This window comes from Carcharhinus amblyrhynchos, chromosome 3 (assembly GCF_965287045.1).
Source record: "Carcharhinus amblyrhynchos chromosome 3, sCarAmb.v2.hapA, whole genome shotgun sequence".
In the NCBI taxonomy this organism is placed as follows: domain Eukaryota; kingdom Metazoa; phylum Chordata; class Chondrichthyes; order Carcharhiniformes; family Carcharhinidae; genus Carcharhinus; species Carcharhinus amblyrhynchos.
This window is the reverse complement of record NC_137326.1, coordinates 103,311,891-103,332,082: the sequence shown is the minus strand read 5'-3', so window position 1 is coordinate 103,332,082 and position 20,192 is coordinate 103,311,891.

Sequence of the window (20,192 nt, the reverse complement as noted above, 5' to 3'; positions counted from 1 at the left end):
AAAACAACTGAGCACCTTTGACATCAGTTGCCTCATAATTATTAGTGTATCCCTTTAGTTGGCCACTTGTGTTCACCTTGAACTCTGCTTAACTGAAAAAGGGATCTTACTGTTTAACTGCGTATCAAGGTCAACTTGGAAAAATGGCATGCATCACCTTCCAGACTCACTCTATTACCTTCTACCCTCCCCCCATCACCATTGATTCTAACTTTTCCTCTTCCATCTATCACCCTTGAACCACCCCTGCATTACCCTGAACCCCATCACCATCCACCTCCACGTGACTTTCTTCCCCTCAGAGCCAACTAATGTTACCATCCCCATGCCCACCCCCAACTCTGCCCACACCTGTTAGCCAAGTCACCTGCCTTGTACCCACTCATGGTACACCTGATGATATCTTCACCTGTCAGACTCTCATCTTGGTTCTGCTACTATACTGCATCCCACTTCCTTCGCTCACTGTGGCTGTATGATCAGTGTCCTGAGTTCTCCCCACAGGACCCCACCATCCACACCACTGACACCATCTTCTATGACACTCGCCCCTTTTCCCAGACACTTTCTGCCCCCCTCTTCCCTTAGCATTCTCCCGCCCCCACCCCCACACCTCCCCCAGAGCCTGCCTCCCCTGTCCAGCCTCTGTTTCATTCTTCCAGCCTTAGCCTGGCTCCTGTTTCCAGTTTCTGCTCCACCCTTGCATCCACCTTTTGCATTCCTCACCTGCCTCCTGTTTCCAGCCTTGGCACGGCTTTGGCTCCCAACACCCCATATGAGTGAAGGTATGAGTGGTTCCAAGATGGTAAAAGCAGTGTCGACTGACCTTAAAGTCCATGGAGAAGTCTACCTCACTAGATGCACGTTCCTTCTGTATGTCCGTGAAAGTGAATATTCTAAATTCCCCCTGCTGGGCACTTAATTGGAAAGGGAGAAGCATTCCGGTCTGTTGGCCTTTTAATGAGCATTCATAAGATGCGAATTGAGTTCCAACTTAGCTCCGCAGGATACTTGACCTGCCTTTTATAAGCCAAGAAAGTTGGGAGTTCAAGATTGCAAACTAATTTCCCACTACTAGGAAACAGATTTTTGATCTCCAGCCAAATCTTTCTCTCCCACCCGGCACAATTCATGCTGCTGGCTGGAGCCAAAGATTCCACCTCTGGAGTAAATGCATCTCCATTTACTAAATCGATACTGGTAGAATATCCCTCCACATTTCATAGAATCATAGGACCCCTACAGTGCAGAAGGAGGCCATTTAGCCCATTGAGTCTGCACCGACTGCAACCCAGGCCCTATTCCTGTAGCGTCATATGTTTACTCTGCTAATCCCCTGACACTACAGGTTAATTTAGCATGGCCAGTCAATCTAAGCTGCACATCTTTGGACTGTGCAAGGAAACCGGAGCACCCGGAGGAAACCCATGCAGACATAGGGAGAATGTGCAAACGCCACAGAGACAATGACCCGAGGCCAGAAGCTGGGTCCCTGGCGCTGTGAGGCAGCAGTGCTAACCACTGTGCCACTGCGCCATTAGCAATCAGTGAGTGCTAACAAACTGTCAATGTACAGGGCAAAAAGTTTCTTCTGAATTTGAACACCCATTAAAAATCTCCCACTGCAATTAGATTTCTGCTTCTTTGAATTTTATTTCCAAATGGCTTGAATTCTGTGTAAACTAAATGAAATTAGGTCAGTATTTTATTTGCTAATGGCACAGCTCAGTAAGAGGCTATTCTCAGCTTCTGTGGTGGTGTAGTTTCCCATCTATAGCAACAATTGCCAGAGGGGTTCCAATCATATTGTAGTACTCATTAATTTTCAGCCTGGCTCTTTACACAGCCTTGGGGGTGAAAGTAAACTGTGATTTTCTGTGGTTTTCAGACGACCAAAACATTAAAGAAAGAACTTGCATTTATACAGTTCTGTCACATTTTCAAGATGTCCAAATTACTGTTGAAGAGAATTCATTATTAGTGAATGGGCTCCATGGGCCAATATGGCAACCAATTTCCCCACAACAGGGTCCCACAAACAGGTGAATGACCAATTGTTATTGGGGACTAAATTGGATAGCCCTCGAGACAGGCACACAGATTGTGACATATGATTAATTGATTGAAATGCAGGAAGCATATGTACTTCTTGCTCATTATTGTAATTTTAACATAGTAACTACACAGTTTGTTAGTTACATGCATCAGCAGGGGTCCCAAAATCGTCACTTCCTATCACCACTTAAAAGCTACTCTGCACTGCTTAAAGCTAACCCGCACCTCTTAAGTTATGGCTGGCGCTGATGCTGGGGGGTCACACAGTAATGAATCTGTCCTGAGAAAATGCGAAATGATACAAAATGGAAAAGAGGGTCTAAAGTTTTGGATGTTGCAATGGAGACCTTGGTGGAGGAGGTGGAACGGAAGAGAGATGTCCTGTATCTGAAGGGAGGGATCCTCTAGATTGATCCATGAACAAAAGACAGTGCGGGCAGGTAACCATGAAAGTCAGTGTTAAGGATGAAGCCACAAGGACCTTGATGGACTGCTACAAGAAGTTCATTGGCCTTACACATATGGCCAAGGTCAGTGAATATATCTTGCATCATTCCATATCCTACCCAACTGCACCATTAGCTTCAAACATTTCTGACTTCACTGTATTCACCAACCAATAAACTCAATCAGTCAGGACTTATTTCTGACATTCACATATTATAAAACACATCCATGCAATTAGTGCGACTGCAAGTTTCACCCCCACATCTTGTCAAGGTCTGTACATGCTGGCAGCTATTCAACTATAACAACCAGATCACCCAAACTGATGGCATGGCACTCACTGATACAATTTCCTCTTTCTTACAGGGCAATAGAGGGCAGAAGGCTGCCCATTATGGCTATGACCATTGTTGAGGCCATGACTAGAGTTGGGGCTGAAACCTTTGAAGAAGATAATACCCACATACCTAATCCTCCTTCTCACATCTCATCTCACCCTAATTCATAAGCTGCAGAGAGTATAAGTGTGCACCTCTGATTTTTCCCTGCCCGCTTCACTACAATCTTACTTTTGTGCCATTTTCCTTACAGGTATCCAAGAACCGCAACCTGGTCAGGCAGTAAAGGGACAGTATGAAGGCAGTGATGATGAAGACACACCATCACTTGTCACATTGACAGGAAACTGTGACTGAATGAGAGCGAGCTACAACTTCGCCAGTTGACAATGGACACATTGAACTGTTTAAAGGAGATATGGTTTAAAAAACATGCAAAGGAAAGCACTGATTAAATAGCTGTCAGGAGTCACCTGATGGCTGATACTATGTAGTTGACCATTTCCCTGGAATGTCTATATGAATTGTACAGCAGGCCTGTTACATGGAATTTCACACCTGGAGAGTGTCAAGGCCCACTTCAAAGAGGGGCACTCATGCAAGGAATGCATTAAATTTATAAAGTGCTGGACTTTGATCAGATTCTCAACACATATTCAAAACTCCTGTGGAGGACAAAGCTGATTTATATCTTGCAATGTGTCAAAGGTTCTGTAGATGAAAAAATCGGGAAATGAGACCACTTGATCCACAAAAATGATTGCAAGATGTGCTGATCAAATCTGGGAATATACAGTGAGGAGATTTAAAAACCAGTTCTGCCCAGCAGAATCAGAAATGAAAAAGCAGGAGAAGAAAAGAACATGATAGTCATCTGAAAGACTGCTAGAAAAGAGCAGAAAAGATCATTCTCTTACTCACTTTCTCTTTCTCTCTCAACAAAGTGCAAACCTGAACAAAAGTAACTTTAGAATTCTGCAGGAAACTGCTTAAATTCTAACAGCCACATCATTCACACTCTATGCCTTAAAGACAAGAAAAGGACTTAATGGTATATTGTTTTAAATTTTTTTAGATTCTAACTTTCTTACTTCTGATATCTGTGTGTTATTGTATCTCTTTTATTTTTCTCGGGTTTAGTAGCTAATAAATTTACTCTTTCTTTGACTCAAAAACCTGGTTTGATCGACTCCTTATTAACAAATCCATAATTTGGATTGGAAAAAGCATTTTCAGGAAAATATATTTTTAAACCTTTTGTTGAGTGCAACTGAGGGAGCTGAATAGCAAGAGGGCTGGCTGACTCATCCCCAGCCTGTCATAACACACTTGATTTCACATTCGCAAGCAGTAACACAGATATTTACATCACGCACATTGTAAAGAAATGATGAGAGATGCATGTAGTGACACATTAGGCATAAGTCATCTGCAACTAGAACAGGGGCCAGGAACACACAGGTGTTAGCTTGTTTGGAGAGCGAGGTCCCACACAGGTTCTGCTACAGAGACTCAGATGAGAATTTAGATGAGACAGCCTACTGAAGAACATTGATGGGTACGCACAACAAAATACTTGGTGTACTGGAAAGCCTGCCAGAAAGTCTGCATTTTATATCTAGGAGCAGAGAAGAGTCTAGCAATTTGGCACAGCGATTATAGCTCATCCATTCAAGTGTGGAAGTGGTGGCTATATTGATTCTCTAACTTCCAGATCGAAAAATAATGTTGTATCTGATGGGTGATGCCACAATATCCAATATAGCATTAACTGCAGCCTCCCTATATCTGAGTGCTGTGCTGGACGTTCAACTAACTATTGAGCAAAGTTAACTTGTTGTCATGGAAGCTGAGACACGGCAGTCGTTTGCAGTGAACAAAGGGCCTTTCAGGAAATCACTAGTAGTCTAGCAAACTGGTCTGCAACAAATTACCAGGGTTGCTTAGGTGCTTGCAATGGCTCCATGATGCATTAACTGGCTGTCCTCACATGATCCCAGTATTTGGCCTCCCACACTGCCTCTCTGCCAGTACCGTTACTGTTGTCTGTCAGCCCTCTATCCCAGACTGCTGCAAGCCTGTTCATCGGCAGGCCTTCTCGGCCTGTGGCTGCTCAAGGTCATTCTCCAAGGCCATCTACAGACCCCCTAGTGAACATCAGTGGCCTTCCACCAGTCATACTGTAGCCATTGGATAAGCACTGCCTCGGAGCATTAGGGAAGGCAAAGGCACAGCTAAACAGACAATAAGGGAACGGACACAAGAGATTATATTTGCAATATGGTATGACTTCACTGAGATTTGATTTGGAATGTTGCCCAAATAAAGTGGCTGCCCAACATTAATATCAGATGGCAGGGCGCCATGTTCGGTTTAGATTTTCCCCATCTATTTTCCCACTGCTTCATTGGCAGTGCATATGTTAGCCTGCAGGCTCCATCATGTCATCCCTCTCCCTTCATGAACTGCACAATTTTCCACTTTGTTAATGTGCAACTGCTGTTTGATCACTTGTTGATAAACATCTAGGCCTGTTTCCTGGAATTTTCATTACATATTCCTATTAAAATGATCCTCAATTCCTCCCACACACTGTCCCAGAGTAACAAGTGAGAGATCAGTTATCTGGGAAGAAGACATGTCCCCTGCATACTTAGTTCATGACTTCTCTAATGAACTTTATGGCTCAACTAGATTTTCACTGAGTAGACCAATGGACTCTTCAAGCTTTAATTACCCATCCAACCCTGTTACCCACTTTATCCCTTTACTTACTATACCCCCTCACATAGCCCACTCTCTTAGCCCCCCACCCCTTAACCACTTACTTTACCTATCCTCACCCTTTACCACTTTACTCCCTCAACACTTCACCTTATCTGAAATAGAAACAGGAAATGCCAGAAAATCTCAGCAGGTCTGATAATATCTGTGGGGAGAGAATAGAGCCAATGTTTCGAGTCAGGACAACCCTTTATCTACCTTTTCCCTTATCCACTCTACCCATCAGACATTTGAATGGACATATCATACATTAAGCATCTCTACCCCCTATCTGTAACTGCAACGCTATATTCTACACCCTCTCCTTTTTTTCTCCTTTATGTACTCTATGTATGGTATGCTCTGTCTGTGTAGCGCGCAAGAAACAATACTTTTCACTGTATCCCATTACATGTGAGAATAATAAATCAAATCAAATCAAACCCCCTTACCTACTTACTTCACTCCCTACCCACCCTACCTCTTTACACACATGCCTTACTCACTCTATCCTTTTATTCAATTTTGTTCTGTCCATAGCTTTTTAAAGAAGCTTGGGGACTTTTAAATTCTTACAGCATATACAGGAGACATTGCCGTAAAAAGTGAACTATGCAGATTCCTTTTGCTAATGTCATCAGGTTTTGTACACAGAAACAGTTTGGAAGGGTCCCATCAGATATCCAGGAAAAATTGGACGAGTGTAAGTGTGTATTTTTTTTGTTTGATCAGGCTTGGAAAGAGGTAGTCTGCCCCTGAACGGAAGATTTAGGCTGATGAATCGAGCTCAAACACAAAGGCTGAAATTCTGCCAAAAAAATTCTAAGTGTCAAATTCACATGAAAACTGGAGTAAATCATGCTGTTTTTCTCCAGTGGGAGTTCAGAGAAGAGTCTTTCACACTCTGTGCACTGCTGAGTTCACTAGCGTGTATATCATTATAATTCATTGGGTGGGGCCTATGCCTATACTTCCCCCCCCCACAGCCCAATCGCTGGCCCTCCTGCCTATTCCCAGACTCAGCACCTTGCCCTCCCCTCTGCCCTCCCCGACAGTTACACTTCCCACAGGGCCAACCACCACCCCACAGCCCCAATCCCCCCACACAGCCCTGATCCCACCTCCCGCGGTTCCATTCCGACCCCTCACCCCCACCCCCCCCACAACCCACATCTCGGCCTGATCACTGGCCTCCCTCCTTCCCCACCGATCCCGACAGCAGAGTGGCAGCAGGACCTCCCACCTCCATTGACTGCCCCACCATGCCTTACCCCATTAGGCCCCTCCCCATTGACCCGACCCCTTTGCACTGCCCCATGCCCGATGGGCAATGCCAAGGTGCTCCCTGGATATTGGCACTTTGTCCTTTGGGCAGTGCCAAGAGCCCAGATTGGCAGCGCTAGAATGCCAATGACCAGGGGAAACCCTCCCTCCACTGCCCAATCCTTTGGGAGGCCTCGATTGCCACCCCTCCCCCTTCACTCCACCGGGGTCAGGCTGCTAGCTCCCTGAAAATGGGAAGCTATTGTAATCCCCATTGGAGTGAACTATTCTGTCGGGGTGGGGCGGAGATGCTAGCGGGCCCAGAGGTTTCAGCCCCAGGCCCACTCATCTCATTTAAATGACATGAAAATGGATATGCTAATAATTTCCCTACCTCCCCACTGATTTCTGGCGTGGAGCAGACACCACTGGAAATCTGGCGTGCAGAGACACTATCATGGCGGGAACGCGTGTGTGAATCCCACGATTCGACCGATGCAAGAATTTCCTGGCCCACTGTGCTACAAATTTAGCACAGAAGATGGGAGAATTGAGGCCAAAAGTAACAACATCGAACCAAACCTTTTAAGAGTTTTACTTTTAAAATTAAAGTTTACACTTTCTGTTTATTTTTAGCTAAAATTTAAGACATAAATGAGATTAGCAAACGGGTACCTGAATCTTGTCAGCTTGATTTAGTTGGTAGCTTCCCTGACTGTGGAAGTTGTGGGCTTCAACATTATTCCAGAATGTGAGGAATTCAGACTGATAGTTCTTATTTGTCAGAGTTACAGCTACTTCAAAACCATGTGCCATGATGAAGCCCATCACCATGTTCTGTCAGAAGGACACTATTCAAATAAGAATTCTACTGTCGCAGACAACATTCTGTTGTCAACCATAACTGCCAAAAAATCATTGATTATTTGTCTCATTACTACTTGAGTAGGGATCTTGCAGTGTTGTTTGACTACGTACGCCATGCACTTCAAAGTAATTCATTGTATATGAAGCATTTTTGAAATATGATTGATCATAATTAAATTGCAAAGTTTCAGTGGCATACATTTTGCAAATATTGGGCAGGATACTCTGCCCAATATTTTAAAATTTGCCACACAAGGGGTGGAATTTTCCAGTTCTGTCCTCCACGGGAATGCTAGCAGGTGGGAGTGGACCATGAAAATATCCATTGAGGTTGGGCGGGAATTACCAGCTTTTGGGCGGGCATGGCCGGAAAATCCTGCCCTTTGGTTTATTTAATGGAGAAAAAAATGCAGTTCATAAAACGGGGCAGTGTTACATTATTTTTAAATTATTTATTCAGTGTTTATGATGTATTTTAGTGCCACAATTCTGTCTGTGGCACAGACTCTGATATAAATCAAACTTACGACTTTATAATATTTAATACTTCATATCCTATATTCACATATTCAGAGAATGAAGAGTGGTACAGACAATACACTTGGAATAATGATAGCTTTTTAAAATTGGTCTTTTATTTTTAAATAGGCAGCACAGTGGTTAATCCATGATTTATTTTTGGTTCAATGTAGTTTTGTGCATTAATCATTCAGATTGCCGGATGAGAGGTTCACCAGCAGTATTTACAACACTTCCAAGAAAAGGCAGCCCATAATCTTCAATTTTAGTGCAGCTTTATTATACATGCTGTGCCCATCTAGAACAAGATGTACCAGTGTTCACTCTCCTGCATCACTTTCAGAAGGTAATTACCAATCATTTCAGCCAGCCGTTGTAACCTGGGAATGTGTTTTGGTAATTTATATACTGCAATGATATTCAACTCATGCGGTGCCAGTTTTATTTGAATTTGCTCTTTTTATGTAAAGTCACACATTTATACCCTCCTTTCAAACAATGAAGATGCAACTTTAAACAATTATGAATAATTATTTAATGCACCTTAATGGCAATTGAAATGCGGTTAAATTAAAACAACAAATAACATTCAGCAGGAGTTCTGCTCCTGCTGAATGAGGCCTGCTGGTTAAAATCAGCTGGGTCTTTTGCAGCTTCTTTTAAACAGGCTGGCTATTCACTGGACTGGTTACCCACCTGGAAGTTAAAATTCTCAGCAGTGTATGTGAAGCAGATTGAAACAAGGATTTCTTTACACATTTCCTAAGTAATACCATGTGCACTCAGTGGAACTCAAGTTGCAATAGGAAACAAGACTTGTGTAGGTTATACTATATTGTTTTAATGTTGCTTCACTTCAATCTCTGTTCCTCTTTCCATTTCATGCTATACAATGAGCACATGTTAATATTGTGGTTATACTTCACTGGAATTGTTCCTTGGCTTCATATATCATAAGATAGACCAGCTACATTCATTCTATCCATTGCCAGACATCTCTTAATGGTGAAGGAAGAAAATAAATACAGTCACCCAGTTGTGAAGTCATACTTTATATTGTAGATGACTTCCTGCATTTATCAACTGAAAATCACTCATTGCGTTTTAAGAGACCAAAACTCCAGTTGCTAAGATGGTCACTGAGTGTCAGGTGACTTAGAATTTCTGCACAGACTCAGAATGACCTCTTAATTAAATGACCATGGGTGAGATGTCATCCTTGGATGGATGTGATGAGACAAATGAACTTGCTGAATTTACACCTCCTATTGTCTGAGTACTTAACAGAATTCAAAATTCAGGTGCAATGTCTCTGAGTGCAACACTTAACAAACAGAGCAGCAGAGAAACTAATTAACATAAGCAGGTATGAGTAACAGTCATGTATCCCTCATAGTATAACAAAGAGATTAAATCATTTTGATTGTTCAGTGGAAGTACTGATCATGATTGAAACTGACTCTGGATGACACTGGCATCTACCCAGCAATATAGAAAATTGCAGTGGGCATGTCCTATACACAAAAAAAGGACAAATCCAACGCAAACAATGCCCTATCAGTCTACTCTCATCATCAGCAAATGATAGACAGTGTCATCAACAGTGCTTTCGAGTGGCACTTGCTTAGCAATAACTTGCTCATTGACGTTCAGTTTAGTTCCATCCTTACCTCATTACAGCCTTGTCCAAATATACACAAAAGAGCTGAACTCCAAAGATGAGGTAGAAGTGACAACCCTCGATATCAAGGTGGCATTTTGGCATCAAGGAGCCCTAGAAATACTGGAGTTACTGGAAAACAAAAGGAAAACTGGTTGGAGTCACTGTCGGCACAAAGGAAAATGGTTGTGGTTGTTGGAGATCAATTATCTCACTTCTAGGACATTACTGCAGGAGTTCCTCAGGGTGGTGTCCAAGGCCCAACCATCTTTAGTTGCTTCATCAATGACTTTCTTTCCATCATAAGGGCAGAAGGAGGATGTTCATAGATGATTGTGCAATGTTTAGCACCATGGCCCGACTCAAAGTCATTAATGATATCCTCTGTGACAAGGTTGTAATCTGTTATCACGACTCAGCCTTCTTGGCCTTTCAACAGCTTTAGGCATGGTCAACTATATTGGACAGAAATTTGGCAGAATGGTGCACTAGGCAGAAAAACTGGAGTGGAATCCTTCCGATTCAAGAGCTGTTTCCCCCACCAGAATGTGAGCCTCTTGGTGACAAATAAATAAGAGATGGATACCACAACATCATGCTGATGGGGCAGGCTCGGATTGAGTCTGTCACCTGCAACTTAGGTTTTTGGGTTTTAAAAGACCAGGCACTGTCTTTAAAGGACACCTCAATTAAAAAAAGTAGAAATAGAAACAACATCCCCCACCTACGCCCTATGGAACTCCCCCACCCTGCGCATCATAGAACTCTGTCCCTATCCCAGAGCACCTCTCACAGATATGCAATCCTTATCCCCAAAGGAACATACCAGCATGCAACTCTCCCTCCCTCCCCCCAGCACTGCCTCTGGCACTGGCTGAGCAGTGATTCACTGTGTTGGCGTGTACTCACACTGATGTTGAACATCAGGATCCCTGTTGCTTCACGGTAGGATGCAGGGGCAATCAACTGGGGAAATCCCATCAGAATAAAAGCCATCTTGGGACACCTTGAGTTGTCCGACCCTGCCACTTCTCTGACCCGCACTCCCGCCTCTAAAAAAGGGAGTGGGAAATCTCTCCCATTGTCTCTGTCTTTCTGTTTCTCAGCTACCTGCCGCTTTTTAGCAACATCACCCACGCACTGCAGATCAGCTTCCACAACCAGTTCAACTGCTCCACCGTATGTAATGGGCGGACCTTTCCCAAAATAATTCTGCGTTCCAAAAGTCTGAAAGCTGGAGTGCTTCACTCCAGTGTTTTCAGCGAGCTACCCCACACAATTTTCCCACACTCATATCAATATTTTTGGCAGTCAGAGTTTCATGCGGTGGCGGGGAGGAGGGGGAGCCTAAATTTCTTGGGTAAGCTAGGCCTGTATCCTGATCTCCCATATACTGTGTACAAGAGTACACAGTATATGGGAGATATGTCAACCCCGCACTATCCACCCCATAGACATCACTGCGCACCACCCCCCCCCGAACCTCCTCCCCAGGCCCCACCAATTACCATCCCTCCCATAGACTGCTCCCAATCGTCACACCTCCACAGATGCAACTGAATGTCACCCCACAGAGATCCGCCCCCCCCCCCCCCCCCATTGCCAACTCCCCCCACCAACTCTCTCCTGATCACCGGGCTCCTGGCTCCCCCACACCCCCAACTGCCGATTACTGACCTCCTGATCTTTGGGCCTGACTCCTGATCAGTAGCTCCGACCCCCGATTGCTGGCCTTAACGCAATTGCCGGCCTTGACTCCCTTTTGCCTCACAGCTAGCCCAACCGCTCCCCCCCCCCCCGCCCCAGTGCAGAGTTCCCTACTGACCTCCCTCCTATCCCCATCTGGCTACGCCCCCGTACCTAGCTGTAGATCAGCTTCTACATTCATGACAACTTCTCCAGCACATGTACTAGGTGGAACACAGTAACACAGAATTACCTACTTCCCCAGGTGCCAGACTAGCACTGTCAAGGTCTCAGGCTGGCAGTACCAGGTTGGCACTATCCAAAGTACACTGCCTGCCCCTGACTATCCAGGGTACTTCAATGGACTCTGATCCCACCAGTGAGGCCATCATGTCAGGTCCAAGATGGTGGGGACCATCTCTGATCCACACTGGGCAGGATATCCACCAGCAAGGGCGGAAAGCTAATTGAGCCGTGATGATTCCATCCCAGGCTCACTAAATGATCCAATAAATATTTAAATCAGCCTCACGCCTGGGAAGGATGCAAGGCTCTTTATGTCAGCAAAAATGGCCTGGGAGGATTGTGAATAGCCTGATGCTGGGCACGATTCATGTTTTTAGCCTCCCGTTCAAATTTCCCACCAGCGCAGCAGGATGAAAAGATGGTGCCTGCTGTATTTGAATAACTTCAATTCACTGACTTGTGTAAATATTAATGCATATTTTGGCCTTCCTTTAGCTTCCCCACCTTCCTCTATGTCCCCACAGTCAAGATGAGCTCACCAAAATGGAAACCTAGGTGTCAGCTTGCACTTCTTTTCAACATTACCTTATTAGTCATATCTGAGGCATCTGCTGCCCTGTGGGAAATTGCCAGGATTTCAATAGCTAGGATTCATAATCTGTGGAAGTGATCTGCCTGAAGGACAATATTGTCCTAATGAAAGATTTACTCCATTAACCACCTGCAGATTGTTATTGCTTAATGCAACAGAAATCTTCAAGGATTTGTGGCTCTGAACACGACGTGCATGTTTAGAATTTTGAGGTTTGGCAACACTGCAACAGTAAATCAAGCCAACTTGGAAAGTAACATGTCTGTGACACAGGGTGAATTCAACCATAATTAATACATCTCAGGGTTACATCTGGTAATTAATACAAGCAGCGAAGTCAAGAGGAAAACATCTTGCAGCCAGTGACATTTTGCAAAAGGTACAAAAGATACAAGACTCAGATGCAAATATTTTGGCTCCTATTGTTCAAGTTATTTAGATTAATGACCCATATTGATTACAATGCACTCCTTCAATGGTGGCACTATGAATTAAATAATTAATCACTTCTTAAGATAATTCCAAAGTTACATATACTGTTCTTCTACCAAAGTTCCACTGGAGAAGCAGAAGAGCTGCTGTGAATATTCACTCCTTCCAGCCTTCCGAAAGGACAATACTTGATAAATTTAATGTCAGAATAAAATCTTGTTGCACCCCAGGATAATATTTTGATGCCAAATGCTGTCAGTCCATGGCCTCCCACATCGGAAACTTATTTAAATACTGGTGGGTAGCAAGGAGAGTGTGAAGCTCAGCAGCTGGCACAGACGTAAGTCCCAAGCTTAACTCTCAGACCTCATTTAGGAAGCGAGGAGATCTGAAAGCTTGAGGGTGCTTAAACCTTCTTTGTTGGATTGAAGCATTCCTGTTCCTCCACGGCTCAAGAAGAAAAGCTTCTTTGGCCAACTCTCTTCCTTCTTCCTGGTGACTCCTCATCGGCCTTTACTTAGCAGGAAAGTGCTTAAGCATGCAGACCTTAGACATTAAGACACAGAATGTCTACATAAAAAGCCTGGGTTTGATTCCCGGCTTGGGTCACTGTCTGTGCAGAGTTTGCACATTCTCCTCATGTCTGTATGGGTTTCCTCTCGGTGCTCTGGTTTCCTCCCACAGTCTGAAAGATGTGCTGGTTAGGGGCATTGGCCTTGCTAAATTCTCCCTCAGTGTACCTGAACAGACGCTGGAGTGTGGCAACTAGGGGATTGTCACAGTAACTTCATTTCAGTGTTGATGTAAGCCTACTTGTGATACTGATAAATTAACTTAAACTTAGCTTTGGTGAACTATCGCTTAGTCTCCTTTTCATCAGTTGGAACAGCAAGTTAAAATCCTGGATGATGGTATCCTGACAGTTTTCTGCTCATAGGTAATGGTAATTTTAATTGTCCACTCATCCATTTTGGCCCTGTATATGGAGTTAACAATACCCCATATATTTGATTCAGTTTCAAGTTATAGTGTAGACTATGCATTTTGATAACTCAAAGGTCTGCCTCAATTTCTTTGTGATTATTACCAGCCAGTACTTTTTTAAAAAAAATTGTGTGCTTGAGCTATTTTGCAGCTTGGCTTTTCTGATATAAAAGTAGCAGCACAGGTTAGCCTTCCTCAACCCTCTGGGTGGAAGTTGTTTGAAAATTATAACGGCTTTTAACTTCATTTGCATGCTTAGCTACAACCTCAATGGCACTACCACATATCCGCTCTCATTCTCGAGGGAAATCTCCATTAAATCAATTTTTCAGGGTTAACGATTTTACAGCACATGTGGGATTCTGCTCTTTGAGAGAGTGGTGGGTGAGTAATTAGCATTCATGTGGAGTAACTGACATTTGAATTGACTGATTGCGTGGGCTGGCTGTCTGTCATGGTTTTATCAATACATAAGTTGTCCTGTTCCACCTATTATCTTATCTGAACAGCCAATTGTTTCAGAATTAACATCCTTTTTATATTTCAAACATATGAATTAAAATGGAGATTTAATGCCAGGCATTTTTTCCTTTTCTCCACTTGTCAGAACAAAATTTAGATCTCCAGGGCATTCACACCTTTTCTAATAGAAACTATAGAAATCTATTTGTGCTGTTTGGAAACTGATTATCCACAGCAAGTTGATTAATTTTATGGAAGTTTCTACTATATCCTAGTGATAATTGTTAATCTCAACTCTTTGCCTTGATTTATTTTTGATTATTTCTCTGAATTTGATGTGAAGCTGACCATATTTTGAGATTTGCTTTTGCACAGTCTTCCAGTTTGTTCAATTATTTATACAACGTTAAGTATTGATGCTCTTACTGTTATAAATCTTCAGACCATTTTGGGGATAGTTGTAATGTTTCAAAATTTACTCTCTCTTCCTGGCCTTTCTTTAATGGGTTTTCCTGTAAATGTAACAACACCAGGGAACACGACATGCAACAGTCTCTTGTTTTGTGAATTCCAAGCAGTTCAGTTTATGTTAAACAATGCTCCTTGTAGGTCAAAGTTAATAAATGATGGTTGGATTAAATATCACGTGCAATGCTGTTTAAGCCTAGATTTTTTTTGGGGGGGAAACAATTTAGATACAATTAGCCAGATTCTAAATTACAGTTGTTGAAGGTGTAGAGGATATAATTCCTACTCACAGGGAGATGCAGATGAAAGCAATTTCTATTTTATGTGTGCTAATTACAAGCATTTATCACAATGGCCTAGAGTTTGTACTAACATTAGTGGTGAAGCTAATAGCATTTGACATTACCATGAAGAAAGTTGAGCAGCAACTTCCAGTGCAACACATATACAATGAAATACAGAATTCCAGAAGTTGCTGTTCAATTTACCCTATTTCTCAACAGGCTGCACTCTTACTGTACCTTATCGATAGACCCAATATTGAAATCGACATAAACGTGCAAAGTCATGGTACTTACCTATTATTTACCCCCTAAACATGCTAGAAGAATTTAAGTTAGGTGCATTCATTTGTAAGTGGATTTTTAGCAGCATGACACATCTTGATTACTGCCAAACAAAGTTCTTGGCAGTGAAAATGTAATTTTCCCAGTGTGATGCCTCATTCATCAACACTTAATTATTGTTGGAGATTTTAAAAAGATTACCTTTTTTACTTTGTCTTTTTGTCGTTTTTTATTTCTCACTTTTAATTCCCTATTTCTTCCCTTCTTTATGGATGATTTTAACATGTATTGAATATTCTAATTTATATGTCCAGGTTTAGACTGTGCTGTCCCAATTGTGGTTAGGCCAGGTTTTCTGTGTAGAAGGAAGGAATTGTAATCAGCAAACTTGCAGGCCCATTTCAACAAAGTACCATGAATCTTTTTGATCTCCAAGTATTCCACTTGCTTGCTTCCCCATTGGGTAGGGAACTCACCAGAAGAGGCTGGAACCCAGGGGCAGGTAGGGGAATTGCATCTATGATATTGATAACATGGGGAATAAGGGTTTTGATCCTGAGTAGTTCAGTTACGGATGCGATTGATAATCCTGTGAAGGAGGTCTGATTGTTGGGGGTGCAGTGGGCAGCTGGAGTTGGCAATTCTAGAGTAGTCTAATCCTGGTGGGGGTGAAGCTAAGCTTATGGGCTGGGAGGAAAGTCTTCTGCTTCCTCTAGCTCACATGCAATTCTGGAAAAACTAATGACCTCTTCCAAACTACAAGATCGCCTCCCTCTACCTGGCAGATTTACTAAGGCTCAGGAAACCTGGCCATCCAGGGTTAAACCTGGAAGACAGATAAATCAGAAATATGCAGTCTCATAGAGTCATAGACGTTTATAGCATGGAAACAGGCCCTTTGGCTCAAATTGTCCATGCCACCCTTTTTTTTGAACACCTAAGCTAGTCCCAATTGCCTGCATTTGGCCCATATCCCTCTATACCCATCTTACCCATGTAACTGTCTAAATGCTTTTTAAAAGACGACATTGTACCCACCTCTACTACTACCTCTGGCAGCTTGTTCCAGACACTCACCACCCTCTGTGTGAAAAAATTGTCCCTCTGGACACTTTCGTATCTCTCCCCTCTCACCTTAAAGCTATGCCCTCTAGTTTTTGACTCCCCTACCTTTGTAGAAAGATATTGACTATCTAGCTGATCTATGCCCCTCATTATTTTATAGACCTCTGTAAGAATATCACCCCTCAGCCTCCTACACTCCAGAGAAAAAGTCCCAGCCTATCCAGCATCTCCTTGTAACTCAAACCATTAAGTGCCAGTAGCATCCTAGTAGATCTTTTCTGCACTCTTTCTAGCTTACTAATATCCTTTCTGTAATAGAGTGACCAGAATAGTACACAGTATTCCAAGTGGTGGCCTTACCAATGTCTTGTACAACTTCAACAAGATGTCCCACTCCTGTATTCAGTGTTCTGACCAATAAAACCAAGCATGCTGAATGCCTTCTTCACCACTCTGTCCACCTGTGACTCCACTTGCAATGAGCTATGAACATGTACCCCTAGATCTCTTTGTTCTGTAACTCTTCCCAATGACCTACTATTAATTGAGTAAATCCTTGCAATGAGCTATGAACATGTACCCCTAGATCTCTTTGTTCTGTATCTCTTCCCAATGACCTACTGTTAATTGAGTAAATCCTGCCCTGGTTCATTCTCTTCTACCAAAATGCATCATCTTGCATTTATCTAAATTAAACTCCATTTGCAATTTGTCAGCCCACTGGCCCAATTGATTGATATCCCATTGCAATCCTAGATAACTTTCTTCACTGTCCACTATGCCACCAATCATGGTGTCATCTGCAAACTTACCAACCATGCCTCTTATATTCTCATCCAAATCATTAATATAAATGACAAATAACAGTGGACCCAGCACCAATCCTTGAGGCACACCACTGGTCACACACCTCCAGTTTGGAAAACAACCCTCTACAACCACCCTCTGTCTTCTGTCATCAAGCCAATTTCATATTCATTTAGCTACCTCACTCCGGACCCCATCAGGTTTAACCTTATGCAACAACCTACCATGCGGTATCTTGTCAAAGGCTTTGCTAAAGTCCATGTAGACAACATCAAATGCCCTGCCCTCATCTACTTTCATGGTTACCCCTTCAAAAAACTCAATCAAATTTGTCAGGCATGATCTTCTACTCACAAAATCATGCTGGCTGTCCCTAATCAGTCCTTGTCTCTCAAAATACCTTCTAACATCCACTACAGATGTGAGCTCACCGGCACATAGTTCCCTGCAGATTTCTTAAAATAAAGGCGCAACATTTGCCACCCTCCAGGTACTTCACCTGTGACTATTGATGATTCAAATATCTTTGCTAGGGGACCTACAATTTCCTCCCACAATGTCCTGTGATACACTACATCACGTTCCAGGAATTTATCTACGTTGATGCGCTTTAAGACTTCCAGCACCTCCTTTTTATATGTATACTCCTCAAGACATCACTTTTTATTTCTCAAGTTCCCTAACATCCATACTTTTCTCAACAGTAAATGCTGATGAGAAATATTCATTTAGGATCTCACCCATCTCTTGTGGATCCACACATAGATGATCCTGTTGATCCTCCTAAGGCCCTACTCTCTCCCTAGTTACTCTTTTGTCCTTTATATATTTGTAGAAGTTCTTTGGATTCTCTTTTGCCTTATCTGCCAAATAATCTCATGTCCCCTTTTTGCCCTCCTGATTTCTCTCTTAACTCTACTCCTACACCCTACTCTCCAAGGGATTCACTTGATCCCAGCTGCCTATGCATGTTATGTGCCTCCTTCTTCTTGACCAGAGCCTCAATATCAAAGAACAAAGAACAAAAACAGCCCGGGAAACAGACCCTTCGGCCCAACAAGCCCATGCCGCCATTTTAACATTACCAGTCCCCCCTCCACCCATGACCCTTATCTATGCTTATGGCATTCCACATTGAGGGAAACTAATTTAGGGACAATTTATTACCTCCAATCAGCCTAATAGCACATCTTTGGAGTGTGGGAGGAAACCGAAGCACCCGGAGAAAACCCACGCAAGCACAGGGAGAATGCGCAAACTCCCACATGACATGAAGTACTAGGCTATTCTCGAACATCCCAGAGCAGCCCTAGTACGACCCATTGTGTGTATGCCCCTTGTTGGACAACAAGGCGGACCGACTTAAAACCTGTGAATTAAAAGAGAAAAACAGTATCCCGAGTCATTCAGCGTTCCCTACTTCTACCAGCCTTGCCCTTCTCTCTAAGAGGAATATGCTTACGCTGAATCTAGTTAACACACTTTTGAAAGCCTCCCACTTACCAGACAGCCCTTTGCCTTCCCACAGCCTCCACCAATTAACTTTTGAAAATTACTGTCTGATACCATCAAAATTGATCTTTGCCCCAATTTAGAATTTTAACATTTGAGCCTGACCTATCATTCTCAATAGCTAACTTAAAACTAATAGAATGATGGTCACTGGTCCAAAAGTGATCTCTCACTAACACTTCTGTCACCTGTCCTTCTTTATTTCCCAAGAGGAGGTCAAGGTTTGCCCCCTCTCAGTTGAGCCATCGACATACTGAATGAGAAATTCCTCCTGAATACACTCAACAAATTTCCCTCCATCCAACCCTCTAATATTATGGCAGTCCCAGTCAATGTTGGGAAAGTTAAAATCCCTTAATATTACCCCCTATTTTTCTTGGAGCTATCTATGATCTCTTTACATCTTTATTCCTCAGTTTCCTGCTGACCATTTGGGGGCCTATAGTACAACCCTATCAAAGTGATTTCCCCCTTCTTGTTTCTCGGTTCCACCCATATAGACTCACTGGCAGAATCCTCAGATGTATCCCCTCTCAGTACTGCCGTGATGTTTTCCCTAATTTATTTTTAAGATTTACAAGGATGTTGCCTGGATTGGGTGGCATGCCTTATGAGGATAAGTTGAAAGAACTTGGTCTTTTCTCCCTGGAGAGACAAAGGATGAGAGGTGACCTGATAGAGGTTTATAAGATGTTGAGAGGTATAGATCGGGTAGATTCTCAGAGGCTATTTCCCAGGGCTGAAATGGTCGCTAAGAGAGGACACCGGTTTAAGGTGTTGGGGAGTAGGTACAGAGGAGATGTCAGGGGTAAGTTTTTCACTCAGAGGGTGGTGGGTGAGTGGAATTGGCTGCCGTCAGCGGTGGTGAAGGCGAATTCGTTAGGTTCTTTTAAGAGACTTCTGGATGAGTACATGGGATTTAATGGGATTGAGGGTTATAGGTAGGCCTAGTAGGTAGGGATATGATCAGCGCAACTTGTGGGCTGAAGAGCCTGTTTGTGTTGTAGTTTTTCTATGTTTCTATGTTCTAATCAAAAGTCCCCCTTCTCTCCTGCCTCCTGTTCTATCTTTCCTATAGCATCTGTACCCTGGAACATTAAGCTGCCAGTCTTGTCCCTCTCTTAGCTATGTTTCAGCAATTGCTATAATAGCCCAGTCCCATGTACCCATCCATGCCCTGAGTTCATCTGCCTTGCCTGTCAGGCCTCTTGCATTGAAATACTATTATAATATTTAACTGCTAACACAGTCCTGGGAGCAATCTTGTTACCTGCACCCCCACACTCCCCCATTCCCTGTCCTACGTTCATTAAAACCAAAAATTGACATGTTTCAGACATCCTACCCAATCCAAACTGACCCAGTTTTGGTGGTTTAAGTTCTTCCCTGTGTATGTCAGTAAGGATACTTCAATCTGATTAGTTGAAGAGCTATAGCTTTATTTGCTACAGTTCCTTTGT